The sequence below is a fragment of the Pseudophryne corroboree genome, chromosome 2 (assembly GCF_028390025.1).
Source record: "Pseudophryne corroboree isolate aPseCor3 chromosome 2, aPseCor3.hap2, whole genome shotgun sequence".
Classification (NCBI taxonomy): Eukaryota; Metazoa; Chordata; class Amphibia; order Anura; family Myobatrachidae; genus Pseudophryne; species Pseudophryne corroboree.
The window spans coordinates 634,123,678-634,149,649 of NC_086445.1; the positions used below are offsets into that span (position 1 = coordinate 634,123,678).

Here is a 25,972-nt window from a genome sequence, read left to right on the forward strand (position 1 = left end):
AATGTTTGGACGTTACCCTTTTCCTGGCCAGATTAAAGGGTGGGAATGACTTCATTGGGAATACCCTTACGGGCTAGGATCTGGCGCTCAACAGCCATGCCGTCAAACGCAACTGCAGTAAGTCCTGATAAACTAACGGCCCCTGCTGAAACAGGTCCTCGCGAAGAGGAAGAGGCCGAGGATCTTCCATTAATAACTCTTGAAGATCTGGATACCAAGCCCTCTTTGGTCAGTCCAGAGCAATGAGTATTGCTCGAACTCCTGTTCTTCTGATGATCTTGAGAACTTTTGGAATAAGTGGAAGTGGAGGGAACAGAGACACCGACCGAAACACCCACTGGGTCACCAGTGCATCTATCGCTATTGCTTGTGGGTCTCTTGACCAGGAACAATATTTCTGAAGCTTCTTGTTGAGGCGTGATGCCATCATACCCACTTGAGGAACACCCCAACAACTTACCACCTCCGCAGAGACTTCTGGATTGAGGCCCCATTCTCCTGGATGGAGATCGTGTCTGCTGAGGAAGTCTGCTTCCCAGTTGTCCACTCCCGGAATGAAAATAGCCGACAGAGCTTTTAAATGTCTTTCTGCCCAGAGGAGTATCTTTGTCACCTCTGCCATTGTTGCTCTGCTTTTTCTTCCACCTCGACGGTTTATGTAAGTTACTGCCGTTACATTGTCTGACTGGATCTGTATGGGACGACCTTGAAGGTGTGCCGCTTGATGAAGACTGTTGTACACAGCTCTCAACTCCAGAATGTTAATGTGAAGGAGAGTTTCTTAACTCGACCCTCTTCCTTGGAAGCTTTCGCCCTGCGTGACTGATCCCCATCCTCGGAGACTTGCATCCGTGGTCACCAGGATCCAGGCCTGAATCCCGAACCTGCGTCCCTCCAGGTGAGAAATTTGTAGCCACCACAGGAGCGAAATTCTTGATTTCGCTTAAAAGGTTATCCTTTGATGCATGTGGAGATGCGACCCGGATCACTTGTCCAGTAGGTCCCACTGGAAGACCCTGGCATGGAATCGGCCATATTGTAGCGCCTCGTAAGCCGCTACCATTTTCCCCAACAGGCGAATGCACTGATGAATTGATACTGTTCTTGGTCTCAAACGTTGCTTGACCATGCTCTGGATCTCCTGAGACATTTCCACCGGTAGAAATACTCTGTTTCTCGGTGTCCAGTATCATTCCCAAAAATGATAAGCTCATTGTCGGTTCCAACTGTGATTTTGGAATGTTGATGATCCAACCGTGCTGTTGAAGCACCTTCGGGGACAATGCTATGTTCTGGATTAGCTTGTCCCTGGATCTCGCTTTTATGAGGAGATCGTCGAAGTATGGAATTATGTTGACTCCTTGTTTGCGAAGGAGACCCATCAATTCCGCCATCACCTTGGTGAATATTCTCGGAGCCGTGGAGAGCCCGAACGGTAATTTCTGGAATTGGTAGTGGCAATCCTGAGCCGCAAAACTCAGGTATGCTTGATGTGGCGGGTAAATCGGGACATGCAAGTAAGCATCTTTGATGTCCACCAACACCAGAAACTCCTTTTCTTCCAAGCTGGAAATCACCGCTTAAGTTTTCCATCTTGAATTTGAACCTTTTCAAAAAAAGATTCAGAGATTTTAGGTTTAAAATCGGTCTGACCGAGCCATCCGGCTTCGGCACCACAAACAGGTTTGAATAAAAACCTTGGTTTCTTTGTTCGGCAGGAACCAAGGCAATTATTTTGTCTTGACATAATTTGTGTATTGCGTTAAGGACATTTGTGCCGTCCTGAGCAGAAACTGGCAAGGCTGATTTGAAAAATCGGCATGGGGGAAGGTCTTGAAATTTCAACCTGTAACCCTGGGATACTATCTGTAATATCCAAGGATCCAGGTCTGAGTGAAGCCAGACCTGGCTGAAATATAATAGACGTGCCCCCACCCGATCGTACTCCCGCAGAGGAGCCCCAGCGTCATGCTGTGGCTTTTGCAGAAGTAGTTGCTGACTTCTACTCCTGGGAGCTTGACGGTGTTGTAGATTTTCTACCTTTTCCTCTCCTTTTTCCTGTAACAAAAGGGGTACTCTTAGCCTTTTTGTACTTGTTGGGCCGAAAGGACTGCATAGTATGAGAATGATATACCTTTTTTTTTTTTTTTAACCGGTGTAGCTGGCGACGGCAGAAATGCTGACTTGCCAGATGTAGTAGTTGATATCATGATATCTAGTTTCCAAAGAGGGCCTCACCATTGTAGGGGAATGCCCAATATTTATTTTGGATTCAGCGTCAGCATTCCATTGGAGGATCCATAGCGCCCTGCGGCTGAAATCGCCATAGTAGAGGCCCTTGAGCCCAGTAAGCCTATGTCCTTCAAAGCCTCAACCAAGTAACCTGCAGAATCTTTGATATGACCTAGAATTTGCGGCATATCATCTTTATCTTTAAATTGTCTGCCCACTTTTCCACTGTGTTACCTACCCACGCAGAAGCAATCGCGGGCCTCAGTAACGTACCCGTAGCAACATAGATGGACTTTAAAGTCGTCTCTAATTTGCGGTCAGTCGGTTCTTTTAATGAAGCTGACCCTCGGCAGGTAAAATTATTTTCTTTGACAACCTAGAGACTGAGGTGTCTATCATTGGGGGTGACTCCCACTTACGCCTATCCTCTTCAGGGAATTTTTTTTATTTAATTTAAAATAATCTTTTTCCTCAGGTGGAGGAGGTGTTTTTGTCTTTTATAGTGACTATCATACTTTGAGTGCTCTTAGCCAGTTTGGGATCTACCCCCCTCAAATCTCCAGTGTCGACTTCAGTGTCGGAATCTGTGTCAGTGTCCCTTTGCATAATTTGGGTCAGAGACCTTTTCTGGGAACAGGAGGGGTCCCGAGTGAGTGACGTGGAGGAATCAGCAAACAGAGCATCCTCCACAGACTGTCGCCATTGCTTTGTCTGTTGTTCAGACTCAGAGAATTTACATATTACTCTGCAGCGTTCTCACCCACACAGGCTCAGAACACTCTCGTGCTTCCAAAATGGTTTCCACTGGGGAAGAACTTTCTCTAGACATGTTACACACGTGTACAGTCACACCACTCACACACACAGGGGAGCTATTGGGGACAGACCTACCTAAAGTCCGTCAGAAAGACCCAGAAGGAATTGCCAGTCCACACCACGCGCCCCATATGTATTACATACAATGAATATACATATATACCAAAACAGCGCTTTTTATCCAATGTGAAGCCTGCAGACTTCTATAAATGATGTGCTCCCCTCCCCTTCTATAACACCCTGGTACTTGTATCAGCGATGCGTGAGGAGAAACAGCATGTAGGATCTGCGCTCCGGCGTCTCTGTGAGGAGAAAATGGCTCCAAATGAGTGTTACAAACAATTCTGAGGTGAAGCCCTGCACCCTGTATAGCGCAATTCAGCCACAGTAATATTTATACTGGCGGGGGTAGTGTACATCAGCGGCTCACATGTATGTACATTTTGCCAGTGAGAGTAAGGATTTATCATGTCCCTCAGAGCACGCTCCCCGCCCGAGCACCCTGCACTGAGAGACATGTTGCTGCGCAGCGTCCCGCGCTGCGCTGGTACCTTTATGCCGCCAGGATGACCGGAGGGCCCCTCTCTGCAGGTCTCCGGTTAATACTCACCAGCCTTCTGACTCTGTTAGGGGGTGGCGGCAGTGCTGTGGGAGTGAGCAGCAGCCAGGCAAGGGCTGTGTTCAGTACCCTTCAGGAGCTAATGGTGTCCTGTCAACAGAAGCAGAGCCATTAAACTAACTGAGAAGTTGGTTCCTACTTCCCCCCCTAAGTCCCACGAAGCAAGGAAACTGTTGCCAGCAGCTTCCCTGTAAAATAAAAAACCTAACAAAGTATTTTTCAGCAAAACTCAGTAGAACTTCACTGATGTGCAGCCAGTCTCCCGGGCACATTTTCTAAACCGAGGTCTGGAGGAGGGGCATAGAGGGAGGAGCCAGTTCACACTGTTGAAAAGTCTTAAAGTGCCGAAGGCTCCTGCGGAACCGACCATACCCCATGGTACTAAAATGGACCCCAGCATCCTCTCGGACGTAAGAGAAAATAGAGTTTATTTAAAATGTTTAATGTCAGTGACATGTCCAGCGCTTATGCTTAACTCCTCCTTTATGTGTGTGTGTTTCTCTCACTTTCCAATTTGTATTACAGCTTTATTTAATTATAATAAGTAAAGCTGGCCATACACTAGAAGGATTTCAGGTCCAATTGCACGATTTGGACACCTCGGACGATGCGTCGTGTGCAAATCGTGCAGTATTTGGGAACGATTACGATCCAATGTGTTGTCAAATGGGTCGTATGTCATATCTTCTGATCATATGTGCAGCCCATGTGATCATCGTTTGCCGTGTACCGTGTTTTTAGCGCAACCAATGCATCGTCTGATGGATCATCTGATCATTTTGAGTGGCGTTTCTTTGGACACTTTGTGAGACACATGATCGATGGTTAGGGGTGAACAATCAATGGTTAGATCATTTGCATATCGTGTGTCATAAAAATACCAAATCATGAGGCCGGGGCTGTCAGGGAGTTCAAGGGAAATCGTGAGACGCGCCGCATTTGATGTTAGTTATTCTAATGGGTTGGGTCAGAAGGCTGCCGTCACAATACAGACGCCGGGATCCCAGCTGTGAGATGGCCGGATGGGGGGGTTGCGCGAAAGGCAACGAAGCCACTTGCAGGCTCGGTGGTTTGCTGCGCTCGCCACAGGTTCTATTCCCACTCTAAGGGTGTTGAGGACACCTACGAGTGGTATAGTCCCTGTTGGTCCCCATGCAGACCGGCGGGATTTTGAGATGGCGAAATGTAGTGGTCGGTATTGTGAACAGTGGTCTCCTGACCGCTGGTCACATAACTACATCCCGTTGTAATGTATGGCCATCACAACACTAAACATTAACTTGTTCTAATTTTCTATTTCATCCATGAGTGTACTTTGTATGCGTTAATATGTTTAGTCTATTTACATATATTCAGATGCAATAGGAATAACGAGATTTATGGTAAGAACTTACCGTTGTTAAATCTCTTTCTGCGAAATACACTGGGTTCCACAGGGAATAACATCGGGGTGTAGAGTAGGATCTTGATCCGAGGCTAAAAGCTTTGACTGGTCCCAGAATGCATAGCACCGCCTCCACTATAACCCCGCCTCCGTGCACAGGAGCTCAGTTTTGTTAACCAGCCCAATGCAGTAGCAGTTAAAAAGAGACAACCGTTATAAGCCACATACACCACATTCTCACGACAGAAGAAGGTGTCAGCGGCTAATGCCATACCAACCCAAAGAAGCTAAGTGCGTCTTGGGCGCCCTGTGGATCCCAGTGTACCTCGCAGAAAGAGACTTAACAAAAGGTAAGTTCTTACCATAAATCTTCTTTTCTGCTGCGGGGTACACTGGGTTCCACAGGGAATAACATCGGGGATGTCCTAAAGCAGTTCCTCATGGGAGGGGACGCACTGTAGCGGGCACAAGAACCCGGCGTCCAAAGGAAGCATCCTTGGAGGCGGATGTATCAAAGGCATAGAACCTTATGAACGTATTCACAGAGGACCACGTAGCCGCCTTGCACAATTGTTCAAGGGTCGCACCACTTCGGGATGCCCAAGAAGGTCCAACAAACCGAGTAGAATGGGCTTAGATGGTAGCAGGAGCTGGAAGGCCAGCCTGTACATAAGCATGTTCAATCACCATTCTAATCCATCTGGCCATGGTCTGCTTGTTAGCAGGCCAGCCATGTTTGTGAAAACCAAACAGTACAAAGAGAATCAGACTTAATGATGGGAGCTGTCCTCTTTACATAGATACGTAGAGCCTGTACCACATCCAAAGACCGCTCTTTGGAAGACAATTCAGGAAAGACAAAGGCCGGAACCACAATCTCCTGATTAAGGTGGAAAGATGACACCAACTTCGGTACGTACCCGGGAGGTGTCCTAAGAACCGCCCGGACACGGTGAAAAAACAGATAGGGGGACCTACAAAGCAAGGCACCTAAATCAGACACCCGTCTAGCAGAGGCAATAGCCAGTAGAAACAATATCTTAAGGGAAAGCCACTTAAGGTCTGCAGATACAAGAGGCTCAAACGGAGACTCCTGTAATGCCACTAGAACCATAGACAGATCCCAAGGAGCCACAGACGGGATGTAAGGAGGTTGAATCCGTAACACACCCTGAGGTAATGTATGAACATCAGGCAGAGTGGCAATTTTTCTCAGAAACCAAACAAAAATGAACCTTGGAGGCCAGACGAAGGCCCAAGTCCAGGCCCTGTTGTAGAAAGGCCAAAAGTTTGGCTGTACTAAACTTGTAAGCGTCATGATTGTTAGATGCGCACCAAGCGAAGTAAGAATTCCAGACCCTATGGTAAATCCGAGCAGAAGCCGGCTTACAGTCCTTCAACATAGTCATAATGACTGCCTCAGAAAAACCCTTGGCCCTTAGTACGGAAGCTTTAAGAGCCACGCCATCAAAGCCAGCCGATCCAAATCCTAGTAAACACAAGGGCCCTGAATGAGGAGGTCTGGTTGCTGAGGAAGCAGAAGAGGATGCTCTAACGAGAGACCCTTAAGGTCTGAGAACCAATGTCGTCTGGGCCACGCTGGAGCGATGCGATCAGAAGTAGGATTCCTCTTTCTTGCTTGAACTTCCTTATTACTCTGGGCAGGAGTGACACCGGAGGGAACATGTATGGCAGCCGAAAGTTCCATGAAATAGCCAGAGCGTCCACGAATGCTACTTGAGGATCCTTTGTCCTTGCTCCGAAATCCGGAACCCTGCGATTGTGTCGAGACGCCATCATGGCCACATCTGGCAGGCCCCACTTGTCCACTAGGAGTTGAAATACTGGATAGAGGCTCCACTCCCCGGCGTGTACGTCCTGACGACTGAGGAAGTCCGCTTCCCAGTTTAGCATTCCCGGAAAGAACACTGCCGATATGGCTGGCAGATGGCGTTCTGCCCACTGAAGAATTCTGGATAGTTCCCTCATTGCCATGCGGCTTCGAGTGCCGCCTTGTTGATTTATGTACACCACCGTGGTGGCGTTTTCCGAAAGTACTTGAACAGGTCTGTTCTGTATTAAATGCTGGGCCAAGTCCAGAGCATTGAACACCGCCCGCAGTTCCAGAATGTTTATTGGGAGGAGAGACTGCTCCTTGATCCACCAACCCTGAAGGGAGTGTTGATTCAACACCACGCCCCAACCTCTCAGACTGGCATCCGTCGTCAGACGGACCAAGTTGGAGATCTAGAAGGGACGACCTTTGCTCAATCGTTGGTCCTGTAGCAAACAGCTCAGTGAGACGAACCTCCGGAGTCAAGGAGATCATTTGAGACCTTATACAGCGAGACAGGCCTTACCACTTGGCAATAATCAATATCTGTAGAGGGCGGGAATGGAATTGGGCGTACTCCACCATGTCGAAAGCCGACATCATGAGACCTAGCACTTGCATCGCCAAATGTATCGACACTTGCGGACGAGATAGGAAGCATCGAATCCTGTCTTGAAGTTTCAGGACCTTCTCCTGAGACAAGAACAACCGCTGGTTTTGAGTGCCTAACACCCCCCCAGGTGCACCATGCTCTGAGCAGGGACCAGGGAAGATTTCTTCCAGCTGATGAGCCACCCGTGGGCTTGCAGAAACTGGAGCGTCAGATCCAGATGGCGTAGGAAAATTTCTGTTGAATTCGCCAGGATCAACAAGTCGTCCAGATACGGGAGGATGCTGACCCCTTGATGGCGAAGTACAGCCGTCATTACCACCATGACCTTGGCGAAGACTCACGGGGACGTGGTCAAGGCAAAAGGTAACGCCCGAAATTGGTAATGGAGGTTGCCAACAGCAAACCTCAGGTACTGCTGATGCGACATTGCAATAGGAATATGCAGGTAAGCATCCTGTATGTCCAGTGAGACCATATAATCCCCGGTTTCCATGGCCAGAACCAAAGAGCGAAGAGTTTCCATATGAAACTTGGAGACTCTCACATATTTGTTCAAGGATTTGAGGTTGAGAATGGGCCGAGAGGACCCATTCGGTTTCAGGACTAGGAATAGCGGTGAATAGTACCCCTTGCCTCTCTGAGCCAGAAGCACCTGTACTACCACTCTGTGTCCAGGAGGGACTGTACCACCGAATTAAGTGTTTTTACCTTCACCTGATCCGAAGGGACGTCTGTCAGGCAAAAATCGATGAGGGGGACGATTCTTGAAGGATACGGCGAAACCTCGAGTGACGACTTCCCGTACCCAGGCATCGGAAGAGGTCTTCAACCATTCCTGGGTAAACCCTAGAAGTCGGCCCCCCACCCTGGGATCCCCCAGGGGGAGGCCCGCCCCGTCATGCGGTAGGCATGTCAGTTTTGGAAGCAGGCTGACGGGCAGCCCAGGCCCGTTTAGGTTTGGGCTTAGCAGTTTTGGAAGTGTGAGCCTGTTTCGGGTACGCCTGACCTTTTGCTTTACCTGAAGAACGAAAGGAAGTACTCTTAGCCTTTGGTACCGAAGGAGCAGTACTAGGTAGACACGCTGTTTTAGCAGAAGCTAAGTCAGCCACTATCTTATTGAGGTCCTCTCCAAAAAGAATGTCTCCCTTAAAAGGGATAACCTCCAGGGTTTTCTTAGTCCAGATCCACAGACCAGTACCGTAACCAGAGAATCCGGCGAGCCAGTACGGACGTAGTAGAAGCCTTGGCCGCCAGAATTCCGACATCAGAAGCAGCCTCTTTAGTGTAATGAGATGCTGTGACAATATACGAGTGACGTTGTCTAGCATTATCAGAAAAGTTGGATGGCAGCTCTGCTTCCACCTCCTGAGCCCACGCTTCAATAGCCTCTGCAGCCCATGTCGCTGCAATAGTGGGCCGATGCACAGCACCTGCCAGGGTGTAAATCGCTTTTAAACAACCATCCACACACTTATCCGTTGGTTCTTTCAGAGAAGTGACGGTAGTTACAGGCAGAGCTGAGGACACCACCAGCCGCGCCACCTGCGAATCCACTGGCGGGGGTGTTTCCCTATTTTTTCTTAGCTCCGCAGTGAGGGGATAGCAAGCCAGCATCTTCTTGTGAGGTGTGAATTTCTTTCCTGGATTTTCCCAGGATTCCTGATGTGTTTCAACTAAATGGTCAGAGTTAGGTAAAACTTGTTTAACAACCTTCTGACGTTTAAATCTGTCCGGTTTCTTAGAGGTGGCATAAGGCTCTGGGTCATCAGTAATTTGAAGAATTAGCATGGTAGCTTCCAATAAGTCAGGAACATCCACCTGAGAGACCGATTCCCCATCAGAATTATCTGGATCAGAGTCTGTGGGGTCAGTATATACGCCTTCTTCATCAGGCGAGGTGTCTGGGACGTGGGTGGATTGTGAGGAAGTAATAGCCAGCTTAGAGGAACCCTTGGTCTTAGGCGGGCGAGGGTTAGACGTCTGTTTAGTCAGTGAGTGGTTCAATTGCTGCAACCGAGCGGACAGTTGATCTGCCCATGGCGGATTAACCGCAGGAACCATAAGCGGTTGTACCGGCACAGGAGGTCCCATAGGGTGCGTAAGTCTAGTTACCAGCGTACTTTATAACGTGGAGAAAGTAGCCGAAGGTGGGTCGTTATGAACCCCCGTTGCTACAGTTCCACTGGGGGGTAGGGAACACCCAGAACCTGAACACTCTGCTGCTATGTGTTCCTCTAATATGTCTGCAGCGTCACCACCACGCAATGTGGGATCAGCCCCGGCTCCATCGCCCCTTGTAGGTGACATGTTTGAAAGCTCAATTCACGGGCAACCCAGTACAATATCAGCAGCCTAATATCTTAACAAGAACCACCTGTGCAGTGTAGGAGCACACACAGAGAATTCAAGAGGTATATGGGGACTGAAAATCAGAGAAAAAAATAAGATTTTACTCACCGGTAAATCTATTTCTCGTAGTCCGTAGTGGATGCTGGGACTCCGTAAGGACCATGGGGATAGCGGCTCCGCAGGAGACTGGGCACAACTAAAGAAAGCTTTAGGACTACCTGGTGTGCACTGGCTCCTCCCACTATGACCCTCCTCCAGACCTCAGTTAGGATACTGTGCCCGGAAGAGCTGACACAATAAGGAAGGATTTTGAATCCCGGGTAAGACTCATACCAGCCACACCAATCACACCGTATAACTCGTGATACTATACCCAGTTAACAGTATGAAATATAACTGAGCCTCTCAACAGATGGCTCAACAATAACCCTTTAGTTAGGCAATAACTATAAACAAGTATTGCAGACAATCCGCACTTGGGATGGGCGCCCAGCATCCACTACGGACTACGAGAAATAGATTTACCGGTGAGTAAAATCTTATTTTCTCTGACGTCCTAAGTGGATGCTGGGACTCCGTAAGGACCATGGGGATTATACCAAAGCTCCCAAACGGGCGGGAGAGTGCGGATGACTCTGCAGCACAGAATGAGCAAACTCTAGGTCTTCCTCAGCCAGGGTATCAAACTTGTAGACTCTTACAAAAATGTTTTAACCCGACCAAGTAACAGCTCGGCAAAGTTGTAAAGCCGAGACCCCTCGGGCAGCCGCCCAAGAAGAGCTCACTTTCCTCGTGGAATGGGCTTTTACAGATTTAGGGTGCGGCAGGCCAGCCGCAGAATGTGCAAGTTGAATCGTGCTACAGATCTAGCGAGCAATAGTCTGCTTAGAAGCAGGAGCACCCAGCTTGTTGGGTGCATACAGGAGAAATAGCGAGTCAGTTTTCCTGACTCCAGCTGTCCTGGAAACATATACTTTTCAGGGCCCTGACTACGTCCAGTAACTTGGAATCCTCCAAGTCCCAAGTAGCCGCAGGCACCACAATAGGTTGGTTCACATGAAAAACTGATACCACCTTAGGAAGGAATTGGGAACGAGTCCTCAATTCTGCCTTATCCATATAAAATACAGATAAGGGCTTTTGCATGACAAAGCCGCCAATTCTGATACACGCCTGGCCGACGCCAAGGCCCACAGCATGACCACTTTCCACGTGAGGTATTGTAGCTCCACGGATTTAAGTGGCTCAACCCAATGCGACTTCAGGAAATCCAACACCACGTTGAGATCCCCCGGTGCCACCAGAGGCACAAACTGGGGCTGACTATGCAGCACTCCCGTAACAAAAGTCTGAACTTCAGGCAGTGAAGCCAGTTCTATTTTGGAAGAAAATCGATAGAGCCGAAATCTGGACCTTAATGGAACCCAATTTTAGGCCCATAGTCACCTCTGACTGTAGGAAGTGCAGAAATCGACCTAGCTGAAATTCCTCCTTTGGGGCCTTCCTGGCCTCACAGCACGCAACATATTTCCGCCATATGCGGTGATAATGGTTTGCGTTCACTTCTTTCCTAGCTTTAATTAGCGTAGGGATAACTTCCTCCGGAATGCCCTTTTCCTTCAGGATCCGGCGTTCAATCGCCATGCCGTCAAACGCAGCCGCGGTACGTCTTGAAACAGACAGGCCCCCTGCTGCAGCAGGTCCTGTCTGAGCGGCAGAGGCCATGGGTCCTCTGAGATCATTTCTTGGAGTTCTGGTTACCAAGCTCTTCTTGGCCAACCCGGAACAATGAGTATAGTTCTTACTCCTCTCCTTCTTATTATTCTCATTACCCTGGGTAAGAGAGGCAGAGAAGGGAACACATACACCGACTGGTACACCCACGGTGTTACCAGAGCGTCCACAGCTATCGCCTTAGGGTCCCTTGACCTGGCGCAATATCTTTGTAGCTTTTTGTTGAGGCGGGACGCCATCATGTCCACCTGTGGCCTTTCCCAACGGTGTACAATCATTTGGAAGACTTCTGGATGAAGTCCCCACTCTCCCGGGTGGAGGTCGTGTCTTCTGAGAAAGTCTACTTCTCAGTTGTCCACTCCGGGAATGAACACTGCTGACAGTGCTAACACATGATTTTCCGCCCATCGGAGAATCCTTGTGGCTTCTGCCATCGCCATCCTGCTTCTTGTGCCGCCCTGTCGGTTTACATGAGCGACCACCGTGATGTTGTCTGACTGGATCAGCACCGGACGGTGTTGAAGCAGGGGTCTAGCCTGACTTAGGGCATTGTAAATGGCCCTTAGTTCCAGAATATTTATGTGTAGGGAAGTCTCCTGACTTTTCCATAGCCTTGGAAGTTTCTTCCCTGTGTGACTGCCCCCCAGCCTCGAAGGCTGGCATCCGTGGTCACCAGGACCCAGTCCTGTATGCCGAATCTGCGGCCCCCTAGAAGATGAGCACTCTGCAGCCACCACAACAGCGACACCCTGGCCCTTGGAGACAGGGTTATCCGCCGATGCATCTGAAGATGCGACCCGGACCACTTGTCCAACAGATCCCACTGGAAGATCTTTGCATGGGACCTGGCGAATGGAATTTCTTCGTAAGGAGCTACTATCTTTCCCAGGGCTCGCGTGCATTGATGCACCGACACCTGTATTTGTATTAGGAGGTCTCTGTCTAGAGACGACAACTCCTTGGACTTCTCCTCCGGGAGAAACCCTTTTTATCCTGTTCTGTGTCCAGAACCATACCCAGGAACAGTAGACGCGTCGTAGGAACCAGCTGCGACTTTGGAATATTCAGAATCCAGCCGTGCTGTTGTAGCACTTCCCAAGATAGTGCTACTCCGACGAACAACTGCTCCCTGGACCTCGCCTTTATAAGGAGATCGTCCAAGTACGGGATAATTATTTCGGCCATTACCTTGGTAAATACCTCGGTGCCAGGGACAGACCAACGGCAACGTCTGGCATTGGTAATGACAATCCTGTACCACAATTTTGAAGTACTCCTGGTGAAGAGGGTAAATAGGGACATGCAGGTAAGCATCCTTGATGTCCAGTGATACCATGAAATTCTCCAGGCTTGCAATAATCGCCCTGAGCGATTCCATTTTGAACTTGAACCTTCGTATATAAGTGTTCAAGGCTTTCAATTTTAGAATGGGTCTCACCGAACCGTCTGGTTTCGGTACCACAACATTTTGGAATAGTAACCCCGGCCTTGTTGAAAAAGGGGTACCTTGATTTCACCTGCTCGAAGTACAGCTTGTGAATTGCCGCCAGTACTACCTTTCTCCGAGGGCAGCAGGCAAGGCTGACGTGAGGTAACGGCGAAGGGGAGTCGCCTCGAACTCCAGCCTGTATCACTGTGATACTATTTGCAGAACCTAGGGATCCACCTGTGGGCAAGCCCACTGGTCCCTGAAGTTCCCGAGAAGCGCCCCCACCGCACCTGTCTCCACCTGTGGAGCCCCAGCGTCATGCGGTGGACTCAGAGGAAGCGGGGGAAGATTTTTGATCCTGGGAACTGGCTGTCTGGTGCAGCTTTTTCCTTCTTCCCTTGTCTCTGTGCAGAAAGGAAGCGCCTTTGACCCGCTTGCTTTTCTGAAGCCGAAAGGACTGTACCTGAAAATACGGTGCTTTCTTAGGCTGTGAGGAAACCTGAGGTAAAAAAAAATTCTTCCCAGCTGTTGCTGTGGATACGAGGTCCCAGAGACCATCCCCAAACAATTCCTCACCCTTATAAAGGCAGAATCTCCATGTGCCTTTTAAAGGCAGCATCACCTGTCCACTGCCGGGTTTCTAATACCCTCCTGGCAGAATGGACATTGCATTAATTCTGGATGCCAGCCGGCAAATATCCCTCTGTGCATCCTTCATATATAAGACGACGTCTTTAATATGCTCTATGTTAGCAAAATATTATCCCTGTCTAGGGTATTAATATTATCTGACAGGGTATCAGACCACGCTGCAGCAGCACTATTTATGCTGAGGCCAATGCAGGTCTCAGTATAGAACCTGAGTGTGTATATACAGACTTCAGGATAGCCTCCTGCTTTTTATCAGCAGGCTCCTTCAAGGTGGCCGTATCCTAAGACGGCAGTGCCACCTTTTTTGACAAACGTGTGAGCGCCTTATCCACCCTAGGGGATATCTCCCAACGTGACCTATCCTCTGGCGGGAAAGGGTACGCCATCAGTAACTTTTTAGAAATTACCAGTTTCTTATCGGGGGAACCCACGCTTCTTTACACACTTCATTCACTCATCTGATGGGGGAACAAAACACTGGCTGCTTTTTCTCCCCAAAAATAAAACCCCTTTTATGTGGTACTTGGGTTCATGTCAGAAATGTGTGACACATTTTTCATTGCCGAGATCATGTAACGGATGTTCCTAGTGGATTGTGTATATATATCTCAACCTCGACGACACTGGAGTCAGACTCCGTGTCGACATCTGTGTCTGCCATCTGAGGTAACGGGCGTTTTTTGAGCCCCTGATGGCCTTTGAGACGCCTGGGCAGGCGCGGGCTGAGAAGCCGGCTGTCCCACAGCTGTTACGTCATCCAGCCCTTTATGTAAGGAGATGACATTGTCGGTTAATACATCCCATTTATCGGACACTGCTCCGCCTCCACGTAACCTTCCTCATCCAACATGTCGACACAGCCGTACCAACACACCGCACACACACAGGGAATGCTCTGACTGAGGACAGGACCCCACAAAGTCCTTTGGGGAGACAGAGAGAGAGTATGCCAGCACACACCAGAGCGCTATATAATGCAGGGATTAACACTAACTGAGTGATTTTTCCCCCAATAGCTGCTTGTATACATATATTGCGCCTAAATTTAGTGCCCCCCCTCTCTTTTTAACCCTTTGAGCCTGAAAACTACAGGGGAGAGCCTGGGGAGCTGTCTTCCAGCTGCACTGTGAAGAAAAAATGGCGCCAGTGTGCTGAGGAAGATAGCCCCGCCCCTTTTTCGGATGACTTTTCTCCCGCTTTTTTATGGATTCTGGCAGGGGTAATTTATCACATATATAGCCCTGGGACTATATATTGTGATGATTTGCCAGCCAAGGTGTCTTATATTGCCCTCAGGGCGCCCCCCCCCCCAGCGCCCTGCACCCATCAGTGACCGGAGTGTGAGTTGTGCATGAGGAGCAATGGCGCACAGCTGCAGTGCTGTGCGCTACCTTGTTGAAGACAGAAGTCTTCTGCCGCCGATTTTCCGGAACACTTCTTGCTTCTGGCTCTGTAAGGGGGCCGGCGGCACGGCTCCGGGAACGAACACCAAGGTCGGGTCCTGCGGTCGATCCCTCTGGAGCTAATGGTGTCCAGTAGCCTAAGAAGCCCAAACTACCACCTCTTAGGTAGGTTCGCTTCTTCTCCCCTTAGTCCCTCGCTGCAGTGAGTCTGTTGCCAGCAGATCTCACTGTAAAAATAAGATTTTACTTACCGATAAATCTATTTCTCGTAGTCCGTAGTGGATGCTGGGGACTCCGTCAGGACCATGGGGAATAGCGGCTCCGCAGGAGACAGGGCACAAAACTAAAGCTTTAGGATCAGGTGGTGTGTACTGGCTCCTCCCCCTATGACCCTCCTCCAAGCCTCAGTTAGGATACTGTGCCCGGACGAGCGTACACAATAAGGAAGGATATTGAATCCCGGGTAAGACTCATACCAGCCACACCAATCACACCGTATAACTTGTGATCTAAACCCAGTTAACAGTATGACAAACGTAGGAGCCTCTGAACAGACGGCTCACAATAAATAACAACCCGATTTTTTTGTAACAATAACTATGTACAAGTATTGCAGACAATCCGAACTTGGGATGGGCGCCCAGCATCCACTACGGACTACGAGAAATAGATTTATCGGTAAGTAAAATCTTATTTTCTCTGACGTCCTAAGTGGATGCTGGGGACTCCGTCAGGACCATGGGGATTATACCAAAGCTCCCAAACGGGCGGGAGAGTGCGGATGACTCTGCAGCACCGAATGAGAGAACTCCAGGTCCTCTTTAGCCAGGGTATCAAATTTGTAGAATTTTACAAACGTGTTCTCCCCCGACCACGTAGCTGCTCGGCAGAGTTGTAATGCCGAGACCCCTCGGGCAGCCGCCCAGGATGAGCCCACCTTCCTTGTGGAATGGGCCTTGACAGATTTAGGCTGTGGCAGGCCTGCCACAGAATGTGCAAGTTGAATTGTGCTACAAATCCAACGAGCAATCGTCTGCTTAGAAGCAGGAGCACCCAGCTTGTTGGGTGCATACAGTATAAACAGCGAGTCAGATTTTCTGACTCCAGCCGTCCTTGAAATGTATATTTTCAATGCCCTCTGACAACGTCCAGCAACTTGGAATCTTCCAAATCGCTAGTAGCCGCAGGCACCACAATAGGCTGGTTCAGGTGAAACGCTGACACCACCTTAGGCAGAAAATGAGGACGCGTCCGCAGTTCTGCCCTGTCCGAATGGAAAATCAGATATGGGCTCTTATACGATAAAGCCACCAATTCTGATACTCTCCTGGCTGAAGCCAGGGCCAGTAGCATGGTTACTTTCCATGTAAGATATTTCAAATCCACCGATTTGAGTGGCTCAAACCAATGGGATTTGAGAAAATCCAAAACTACATTCAGGTCCCACGGAGCCACTGGGGGCACAACCGGGGGCTGTATATGTAGTACTCCTTTTACAAAAGTCTGGACTTCAGGAACTGAAGCCAATTCTTTCTGGAAGAAAATCGACAGGGCCGAAATTTGAACCTTAATGGACCCCAATTTGAGGCCCATAGACAATCCTGTTTGCAGGAAATGTAGGAATCGACCCAGTTGAAATTCCTCCGTGGGGGCCTTCCTGGCCTCACACCACGCAACATATTTTCTCCAAATGCGGTGATAATGTTGTGCAGTCACCTCCTTCCTGGCTTTAACCAGTGTAGGAATGACCTCTTCTGGAATGCCTTTTTCCTTTAGAATTCGGCGTTCAACCGCCATGCCGTCAAACGCAGCCGCGGTAAGTCTTGGAATAGACACGGTCCCTGCTGAATCAGGTCCCGTCTTAGAGGTAGAGGCCACGGATTTTCCGTGAGCATCTCCTGAAGTTCCGGGTACCATGTTCTTCTTGGCCAATCCGGAGCCACGAGTATCGTTCTTACTCCCCTTTGCCGTATAATTCTCAGTACTTTGGGTATGAGAGGCAGAGGAGGAAATACATACACTGACTGGTACACCCACGGTGTTACCAGAGCGTCCACAGCTATTGCCTGAGGGTCTCTTGACCTGGCGCAATACCTGTCCATTTTTTTGTTGAGGCGAGACGCCATCATATCCACCTTTGGTTTTTCCCAACGGTTCACAATCATGTGGAAGACTTCTGGATGAAGTCCCCACTCTCCCGGGTGTAGATCGTGTCTGCTGAGGAAGTCTGCTTCCCAGTTGTCTACTCCCGGAATGAACACTGCTGACAGTGCTATCACATGATCTTCCGCCCAGCGAAGAATCCTTGCAGCTTCTGCCATTGCTCTCCTGCTTCTTGTGCCGCCCTGTCTGTTTACGTGGGCGACTGCCGTGATGTTGTCCGACTGGATCAACACCGGCTGACCCTGAAGCAGGGGTTTTGCCAGGCTTAGAGCATTGTAAATTTCTCTTAGCTCCAGTATATTTATATGAAGAGACATCTCCAGGCTTGACCATACTCCCTGGAAGTTTCTTCCCTGTGTGACCGCTCCCCAGCCTCTCAGACTGGCATCCGTGGTCACCAGGACCCAGTCCTGTATGCCGAATCTGCGGCCCTCTAACAGATGAGCACTCTGCAACCACCACAGAAGAGACACCCTTGTCCGTGGCGATAAGGTTATCCGCTGATGCATCTGCAGATGCGATCCGGACCATTTGTCCAGCAGATCCCACTGAAAAGTTCGTGCGTGGAATCTGCCGAATGGAATTGCTTCGTAAGAAGCCACCATCTTTCCCAGGACTCTTGTGCATTGATGCACAGACACTTTTCCTGGTTTTAGGAGGTTCCTGACAAGTTCGGATAACTCCTTGGCTTTCTCCTCCGGAAGAAACACCTTTTTCTGAACCGTGTCCAGAATCATTCCCAGGAACAGCAGACGTGTTGTCGGGGTCAACTGAGATTTTGTAAAATTCAGAATCCACCCGTGTTGTTGCAGCACTACTTGGGTTAGTGCTACTCCGTCCTCCAGCTGTTCTCTGGACCTTGCCCTTATCAGGAGATCGTCCAAGTAAGGGATAATTAATACGCCTCTTCTTCGCAGAAGAATCATCATTTCGGCCATTACCTTGGTAAAGACCCGAGGTGCCGTGGACAATCCAAACGGCAGCGTCTGAAACTGATAATGACAGTTTTGCACCACGAACCTGAGGTACCCTTGATGTGAAGGGCAAATTGGGACATGCAGGTAAGCATCCTTTATGTCCAGGGACACCATAAAGTCCCCTTCTTCCAGATTCGCTATCACTGCTCTGAGTGATTCCATCTTGAACTTGAATTTTTGTATGTACAGGTTCAAAGATTTCAGATTTAGAATAGGTCTTACCGAGCCGTCCGGCTTCGGTACCACAAATAGCGTGGAGTAATACCCCTTTCCCTGTTGTAGGAGGGGTACCTTGACTATCACCTGCTGAGAAAACAGCTTGTGAATGGCTTCCAATACCGTCGCCCTGTCTGAGGGAGACGTTGGCAAAGCAGACTTTAGGAACCGGCGAGGGGGAGACTTCTCGAATTCCAACCTGTAACCCTGAGATACTACCTGCAGGATCCAAGGGTCCACCTGTGAGCAAGCCCACTGTGCGCTGAAATTCCTGAGTCGACCCCCCACCGCTCCTGAGTCCGCTTGTACAGCCCCAGCGTCATGCTGAGGGCTTTGCAGAACCCTGGGAGGGCTTCTGTTCCTGGGCATGGGCTGCTTGCTGCCCTCTCTTACCCCTTCCTCTGCCCCGGGGCAGATATGACTGTCCTTTTGCCCTCTTGTTCTTATAGGACCGAAAGGACTGCGGCTGAAAAGACGGTGTCTTTTTCTGTTGGGAGGGGGTCTGAGGTAAAAAGGTGGATTTTCCGGCAGTTGCCGTGGCCACCAGATCCGATAGACCTACGCCAAATAATTCCTCCCCTTTATACGGCAATACTTAAATATGTCGTTTGGAATCCGCATCACCTGACCACTGTCGCGTCCATAAACTTCTTCTGGCAGATATGGACATCGCACTTACTCTCGATGCCAGAGTGCAAATATCCCTCTGAGCATCTCGCATATAAAGAAAAGCATCCTTTAATTGCTCTATAGTCAATAAAATACTGTCCCTATCCAGGGTATCAATATTTTCAGTCAGGGAATCCGACCAGACCACCCCAGCACTGCACATCCAGGCTGAGGCGATGGCTGGTCGCAGTATAACACCAGTATGTGTGTATATACTCTTTAGGGTAGTTTCCAGCCTCCTATCAGCTGGATCCTTGAGGGCGGCCGTATCAGGAGACGGTAACGCCACTTGTTTTGATAAGCGTGTGAGCGCCTTATCCACCCTAGGGGGTGTTTCCCAGCGCGCCCTAACCTCTGGCGGGAAAGGGTATAATGCCAATAACTTTTTTGAAATTAGCACTTTTCTATCTGGGTTAACCCACGCTTCATCACATACATCATTCAATTCCTCTGATTCAGGAAAAACTACAGGTAGTTTTTTCACCCCCCACATAATACCCCTTTTTGTGGTACTTGCAGTATCAGAGATATGCAAAGCCTCCTTCATTGCCGTGATCATATAACGTGTGGCTCTACTTGAAAATACGTTTGTTTCTTCACCGTCGACACTAGATTCAGTGTCCGTGTCTGGGTCTGTGTCGACCGACTGAGGTAAAGGGCGTTTTACAGCCCCTGACGGTGTCTGAGACGCCTGGGCAGGTACCAACTGGTTTTCCGGCCGTCTCATGTCGTCAACTGATTTTTGTAATGTGCTGACATTATCACGTAATTCCATAAACAAAGCCATCCATTCCGGTGTCGACTCCCTGGGGGGTGACATCACCATTACCGGCAATTGCTCTGCCTCCACACCAACATCGTCCTCATACATGTCGACACACACGTACCGACACACAGCAGACACACAGGGAATGCTCTTATCGAAGACAGGACCCCACTAGCCCTTTGGGGAGACAGAGGGAGAGTTTGCCAGCACACACCCAAGCGCTATAATATATATGGGAACAACCTTATATAAGTGTTGTATCCTTATAGCAGCTTAAATATATAAAATATCGCCAAAAAAAGTGCCCCCCTCTCTGTTTTACCCTGTTTCTGTAGTGCAGTGCAGGGGAGAGTCCTGGGAGCCTTCCTCACAGTGGAGCTGAGCAGGAAAATGGCGCTGTGTGCTGAGGAGAATAAGCCCCGCCCCCTATTCCGGCGGGCTTTTCTCCCGTAGTTTGTAATATCTGGCAGGGGTTAAATACATCCATATAGCCTCAAGGGCTATATGTGATGTATTTTTTAGCCATAAAAAAGTATTTACATTGCTGCCCAGGGCGCCCCCAGCAGCGCCCTGCACCCTCCGTGACCGTTGGTGAGAAGTGTGTGACAAACAATGGCGCACAGCTGCAGTGCTGTGCGCTACCTTCAAGAAGACTGAAGAGCCTTCTGCCGCCGGTTTCTGGACCTTCAATCTTCAGCATCTGCAAGGGGGGTCGGCGGCGCGGCTCCGGGACGAACCCCAGGGTGAGACCTGTGTTCCGACTCCCTCTGGAGCTAATGGTGTCCAGTAGCCTAAGAAGCCAATCCATCCTGCACGCAGGTGAGTTGAACTTCTCTCCCCTAAGTCCCACGATGCAGTGAGCCTGTTGCCAGCAGGACTCACTGAAAATAAAAAACCTAAAAACTTTTTCTAAGCAGCTCCTTAAGAGAGCCACCTAGATTGCACCCTGCTCGGACGGGCACAAAAACCTAACTGAGGCTTGGAGGAGGGTCATAGGGGGAGGAGCCAGTACACACCACCTGATCCTAAAGCTTTAGTTTTGTGCCCTGTCTCCTGCGGAGCCGCTATTCCCCATGGTCCTGACGGAGTCCCCAGCATCCACGTAGGACGTCAGAGAAATAAAAAACCTAAATATACTTTCTTTCTAGGAGCTCAGGAGAGCCCCTAGTGTGCATCCAGCTCAGCCGGGCACAAGTTTCTAACTGAGGTCTGGAGGAGGGTCATAGTGGGAGGAGCCAGTGCACACCAGGTAGTCCTAAAGCTTTCTTTAGTTGTGCCCAGTCTCCTGCGGAGCCGCTATCCCCATGGTCCTTACGGAGTCCCAGCATCCACTTAGGACGTCAGAGAAATACACAGTAAGTATATCCTGTCAAACAACTATATTAAACAATAACTCTGATGCACTTATCCCCCTCAGGGTACAGAAAATAGGGATACCACTCTGAGTGAGATACACGAAATGGAAGTCACGCAGTAGCTATATGCACACACACAGTCACATCTACAATGCAGAAATTATGACATGCAATAAAACTGCACTGGACTAGCAATACAAAGCAATACTAAGTACAGCTATATAATCAATAGATATATCAATACACAGTAAATACTGGCTGTATATCACAGGGTACTTGTACTATATAACCCTGACTAAATGCACTGTTTCTTAACGAACACTGTCAGCAGACATGTAGAATACTTAACTGTCCTGTAAAATGCACAGCGCCGACTAGCAGGCGGCTTTACAGAGGAGGATTTGCCCAAACAGTCCCAGGATCAGCTCAGCTTGTCCTAATGGCACCCGAACGCTGACAGGGAGTGAGTGAGGGAGAGGGAGAGAGAGAGAGAGAGAGAGAGAGAGAGAGAGAGAGAGAGAGAGAGAGAGATGCAGCTCCATGGCGGGAACATTTACTCTAAATGGTGCCCAGGGGCTGGGGGAGGGGCTACAGGTCAAAGCCTCATCCCCTTGCTGGGCTTCACCAACGGGTACTGTGGGCTATGTAAAAAACTGTTTTTAGTAAAACCGACCTGTGCCCTTGCCTTGGTGGTCTAGTGGGGTCCCTGTACTACCACAGTGTCCACACCACCGGCCGCGCAGGATCGCGGTTTCCAGCGGGTCCCGCCTGGGGGACCCTCTTACCTCCTCCCAAAGTGCGGCCACGTGATCCTGGAGAGATGCGGCGGGGTGTGTGACTGACTGAAGCAAACCTGAGCCTCCGCTGTAAGTACCCGGCAATCAGGGCGCGGGAGTATACAGCGCCGCTGGGGGAGGTGATGAAGCTGCAGCAGGAGATGTCTGAGTGACATCTAATACACACACTGTCTCTGCAGCCCTTGAAGTCTTCAGATTTCACTTTAAAAAAGCTCTTCTGAGGGCTGCTGGAGCAGCTCTACCAGTTGTATGCCTGTACTGCATGGCACCAACTACAAAACGGAGCTCCTGTGCACGAAGGCGGGGTTATAGAGGAGGCAGCGCTATGCATTCTGGGAAAAGTCAAAGCTTTTAGCCTGTTGGTGGCTGGGATCAAGATCCTACTCTACACCCCACTGTTAATCCCTGTGGAACCCAGTGTACCCCGCTGCAGAAAATAAGCTATAAAAAATTGGTTTTAATTGAAATATGTAAAATCAAAGCCTAATAACATTCTTAATGTTAGAAAGCATTAAAACATGTTTGATCAAGGTTTCTAACACATGATTATTATTATTTTTTATTAAAAGATTAATGTAAAACTATTTTAAAACCAAAGAAAAATTAAGATTTTACTCACCGGTAAATCTATTTCTCGTAGTCCGTAGTGGATGCTGGGGACTTCGTAAGGACCATGGGGAATAGACGGCTCCGCAGGAGACTGGGCACATCTAAAGAAAGCTTTAGGACTATCTGGTGTGCACTGGCTCCTCCCCCTATGACCCTCCTCCAAGCCTCAGTTAGGACACTGTGCCCGGAAGAGCTGACACAATAAGGAAGGATTTTGAATCCCGGGTAAGACTCATACCAATCACACCATATAACTCGTGATAGGAACCCCGGTTAACAGTATGATAACAATGGAACCTCTGAATAGATGGTTCGCAATAACAACCCGATTTTTGTAACAATAACTATTTACAAGTATTGCAGACAATCCGCACTTGGGATGGGCGCCCAGCATCCACTACGGACTACGAGAAATAGATTTACCGGTGAGTAAAATCTTATTTTCTCTGACGTCCTAGTGGATGCTGGGGACTCCGTAAGGACCATGGGGATTATACCAAAGCTCCCAAATGGGCGGGAGAGTGCGGATGACTCTGCAGCACCGAATGAGAGAACTCACGGTCCTGCTCAGCCAGGGTATCAAATTTGTAGAATTTTGCAAACGTGTTTGCCCCTGACCAAGTAGCAGCTTAGATGGGTATCTGAATTTTGTGTTATACGTTACCATCTGTAAAAAAAATTCTTGATATCTTATTTTCACACCAAATCAGCTGTTTCGATACCTGTGGTTCACATAATAACGCAAATCGGCTCTTATCTGTGCCCAATTAGGACACAGTGTGACAAGGGTGAGCATAAGGTCTGCGGTCATACCCCGCTGGAGATGCCCAATCTCATCTGATCTTGGAAGCCAAGCAGTGGAGGGCCGGTGTAAGTACTTGGATGGGAGACCACCAAGGAACACCCTGGTACTGCAAATATTTGCCACCCACTTGTCACTAATATAGAGCATTGTCTTACATCTCGGTTATGACCTATGATTCAACCACCTGCTAGGATTCAATTCCCATTTGGGATATATAGCATCTTTCAAATGATGGTCATATATATATATATACATACACTGAATGAGCAACTTTTTTGACCACAGGTCGTCCTATAGTTGGAGTGTGTTTGTCCACAAAATTACAGATATACCCATCTCAGCCTATATTAGGTATTTGCACCTTGCAATTTATATATCACTTTCTATATTTTCGCAATGTCACTATTTAACAAATATTGGCGCTCACTGAACTCCTCAATAATTAATTTTAATGAGAATTATTAAAGTATTTCATTTTAGTTAGCTATTGTGACATCCAGTCATAGAACATTATCTGTATATGAGTGCTTCCCAACAAGAGTCTTCTTTTTTTCTATGTTTACATTGAGAATAACTGACTCGGGGGAGCACCACTGATGGGCAGCTTTCTGATACATAAAAATAAGGAGTGCGTTACCTTATGTATCTGCTTCCCAAAATGAGGATTTGAACCTTAAATTTAATTATCAGTCAATACAGATAATTATCACTATACATATACACCTACTATACCAGTGCGGTTTCCAATTTTTTTGTTTTCCAAGTAGCAGCTCGGCCAAGTTGTAAAGCCGAGACCCCTCGGGCAGCCGCCCAAGATGAGCCCCCTTCCTTGTGGTATGGGCTTTTACAGATTTAGGCTGCGGTAGTCCCACCGCAGAATGCGCAAGCTGAATAGTGCTACAAATCCAGCGCGCTATAGTCTGCTTAGAAGCAGGAGCACCCAGCTTGTTGGGTGCATCCAGGATAAACAGCGAGTCAGTTTTCCTGACTCCAGCCGTCCTGGAAATATAAATTTTCAGGGCCATGACTACGTCCAGTAACTTAGAATCCTCCAAGTCCCTAGTAGCCGCAGGCACCACAATAGGTTGGTTCAAGTGAAAACCTGATACCACCTTCGGGAGAAGGTGAGGACGAGTCCTCAACTCTGCCCTATCCATATGGAAAGTCAGGTAAGGGCTTTTTCATGACAAAGCCGCCAATTCTGACACATGCCTGGCCGAAGCCAGAGCCAACACATGACCACTTTCCATGTGAGATATTTCAAATACACGGTTTTAAGTGGCTCAAACCAATGTGATTCCAGGAACTCCAAAACCACATTGAGAGCCCAAAGGTGCCACTGGGGGCACAAAAAAGGGGCTGAATATGCAGCACTCCCTTACAACGTCTGAACTTCAGGCTGACATCCTTCCTGGCTTTGATCAGGGTAGGAATGACTTCCTCCGGAATGCCTTTTTCACTCAGGATCCGGTGTTCAACCGCCATGCCGTCAACGCAGCCGCGGTAAGTCTTGGAACAGACAGGGCCCCTGCTGCAGCAGATCCTGACTGAGTGGCAGAGGCCATGGGTCCTCTGAGATCATTTCTTGAAGTTCCGGGTACCAAGCCCTTCTTGGCCAATCCGGAACAATGAGTATAGTTCTTACTCCTCTTTTTCTTATTATCCTCAGTACCTTGGGTATGAGAGGGAGAGGAGGGAACACATAAACCGACTGGTACACCCGCGGTGTCACTAGAGCGTCCACAGCGATCGCCTGAGGTTCCCTTGACCTGGCGCAATATCTTTTTTATTGAGGCGGGACGCCAGCATGTCCACCTGTGGTCTTTCCCAACGGTTTACCAGCACTTGGAAGACTTCTGGATGAAGTCCCTATTCTCCCGGGCGGAGTCTGCTGCGGAAGTCTGCTTCCCAGTTGTCCACTCCTGGAATGAACACTGCTGCCAGTGCTACCACGTGATTTTCCGCCCAACGGGGAATCCTTGTGGCTTCTGCCATTGCCCTCCTGCTTCTTGTACCGCCCTGCCTGTTTACATGGGCGAGCGCCGTGATGTTGTCTGATTGGATCAGTACGGCTGGTTTTGAAGCAGGGGCCTTGTTTGGCTTACGGCCTTGTAAAGGGCTCTTAGCTCCAGAAAATTTATGTGAAGTGAAATCTCCTGTTTGGACCACAGTCCTTGGAATTTTACTCCCTGTGTGACTGCACCCCAGCCCCGAAGGCTGGCATCCGTGTTTACCAGGACCCAGTCCTGTATTCCGAATCTGCAGCCCTCTAGTAGATGAGCCCTTTGCAGACACCACCGCAGCGACACCCTTGTTCTTGCAGACCAGGTTATCCGCTGCTGTATCTGGAGATGGGACCCGGACCATTTGTCCAACAGGTCCCACTGGAAAATCCTTGCGTGGAACTTTCCGAATGGAATTTCTTCGTACGAAGCTACCATTTTTCCCAGGACTCGTGTGCATTGATGTACCGACACCTGTCCCGGTCTTAGGAGGTTTCTGACTAGAGATGACAACTCCTCGGCTTTTTCCACTGGAAGAAACACTTTTT

General features: G+C 48.9%; 1 protein-coding gene and 1 pseudogene across 6 annotated transcripts in view; one reads left to right on the forward strand and one right to left on the reverse strand.

Moving 5' to 3' along the window:
* Window positions 1-25,972, reverse strand: part of ANKS1A (ankyrin repeat and sterile alpha motif domain containing 1A) — a 599,988-nt gene that overhangs the window by 462,322 nt on the left and 111,694 nt on the right. The gene's annotated exons all lie outside the window — the stretch shown is intronic.
* On the forward strand, window positions 23,416-23,536 carry LOC135051588 (5S ribosomal RNA; annotated as a pseudogene).